This window comes from Myotis daubentonii, chromosome X (assembly GCF_963259705.1).
Source record: "Myotis daubentonii chromosome X, mMyoDau2.1, whole genome shotgun sequence".
Classification (NCBI taxonomy): domain Eukaryota; kingdom Metazoa; phylum Chordata; class Mammalia; order Chiroptera; family Vespertilionidae; genus Myotis; species Myotis daubentonii.
The window spans coordinates 53939213-53941547 of NC_081861.1; positions in this window are offsets into that span (position 1 = coordinate 53939213).

Consider the following 2335-nt stretch of genomic DNA (forward strand, 5'->3'; position numbering starts at 1 on the left):
TTAGGACACAAAATATGTCTTAACAAGTGCAAGAAGATTGAAATCACAATACCAAATATCAAATTATACTGCAAAGCCATTGTAACTAATACAGCCTGGTTCTGGTACAAGAACAGGCATATAGATCAATATAATAAAACAGATAATCCACAAAACAACCCACACCATTATGGTCAATTGACAGTTGACAAAGGCGGCAAGAGCATACAATGAAATAAAGATAGTCTTCAATAAATGCTGTTGAGAAAATTGGATGGATACATACAAAAAAATCAAACTAGGCCACCAACTTACATCATAAAGAAGAAACTCAAACCGGATAAATGACTTAAATGTAAGTTGTGAAACCATAAAAATCCTAAAAGAAATCATAGGCAATAAAATCTCAGACATCTCATGTAGCAATATTTTCATCAATACATCACCTAGGGCAGTGGTCAGCAAAGTGTGGCTCGGCAAACTGCGGCTTGCGAGCCACATGTGGTTCTTTGGCCCCTTGAGTGTGGCTCTTCCACGAAATACCGGCTCTTCCACAAAATACTAACTTCTGTGCATGGGCCACAAAGTTTCAATCGCACTGTATGTGCGTGCCTGCACGTGGTATTTTGTGGAGGAGCCACACTCAAAGGGCCAAAGTGCCGCATGTGGCTCGTGAGCCACGGTTTGCTGACCACGGACCTAGGGCAAGGGAAACAAATAAACAAATGGGACTACATCAAACTAAAAACCTTCTGCACAGCAAAAGAAACCAGTAACAAAATGAAAAGGGAACCCACTGTATGGGAGAACATATTTGGAATGATACCTCTGATATGTGGTTAATATCATATAATTCTACACCAGGAAGACAAACAATCCAATTAAAAAATGGGCAAATGACCTGAATAGACACTTCTCCAAAGAGAACATACAGTTGGCCAATAGACATATGAAAAAATGCTCAAGGTTGTCAATCATCAGAGATTCAAATTAAAGTCACAATGAGATATCACTTCACCCCTGCCAGAATGGGTATCATCCATACATCAACAAACAACAAGTGCTGGCAAGGATGTGTAGAAAAGGGAACCCTAGCACACTACTGGTGGGAATGAAGAATGTTGCAGCTACTATGGAAATAGTATGAAATTTTCCCCAAATAAAAAATGGAACTGTCATTTGTCCCAGCAATTCCACTAGGGAATATATCCTAAAACCCCCGAAACACCAATCAGAAAGAATATATGCGCCCCTATGTTCATAGCAGTGTTGTTTACAATAGCTAAGATCTGGAAACAACCCAAGTGTCCATCAGTAAAAGAGTGGATAAAAATGCTGTGATAACATTTACACAATGGAATACTATGCAGCAGTAAAAAAGAAGGATCTCTTACCCTTTGAAATAGCATGGATGGACATGAAGATTATTATGCTAAGTGAAATAAGCCAATCAGAAAATGACAAATGCCATATGATCTCATTTATTTGGGAAATCTGATGAACAAAATAGGTCCAGAGGCATGGATACTTGGAAAAGGCTGAGAGATGGCAGAGGGAAGAGGGGTGAGGGGACAGAAATAAATTAACAAAAGAACATATTTGCATATGTGCATAACCCATGGACACATAATAATGTTTGAAGGCTTGGGGTCATGTAGGGGTCAGGCGGAGGAGGAAAATGGGGATCACCTGCAAGATTGTCAACCATTAAAAAAAAACAGCATTGAATTGGAAGAAAAACAAACAGAGACCAATGGAACAGAATTGAGAGCCCAGAAATAAACCCAATATATATATATATATATATATATTGGTTTATATATGAGAATTTATATATATGCAAATAATTTTCAACAAATAAGCCAATAACATGCAGTGGAGAAAGAAAAGCCTCTTCAATACATGGTGCTGGGAATATTGAAAAGCTACATTAAAAAAAAGAAACTACACTATTAATTGTCCCCATATATAAAAATAAACTCAAAATGGCTCAATGACCTAAATATAAGACCCCAAACTATAAATTGTATAGAAGAAAACATAGGTACTAAGCTTATGGACCTTTTTCTTAGAGAGGATTTTGTGAACTTGACTCCAAATATAGGGAAGTAAAGAAAAATATAAATGAATTGGACTCTATCAAACTAAAAAACTTCCTCACAGCAAAAAAAAAATCACCAAAACAAGAAACAAAAAAAACCACCTGCCAACCAAATAGAAAGGCAACCAATCAAAAGGGAGAAGGTATATACGAACAATAGCTGTGACAGGTTAATGAAAAATAACTTTAGATTTCTGTCTCCTATCTTCAGATGCTTATGCAAATGAGTGCACCTTTTAGAAGTCTAAATGATCA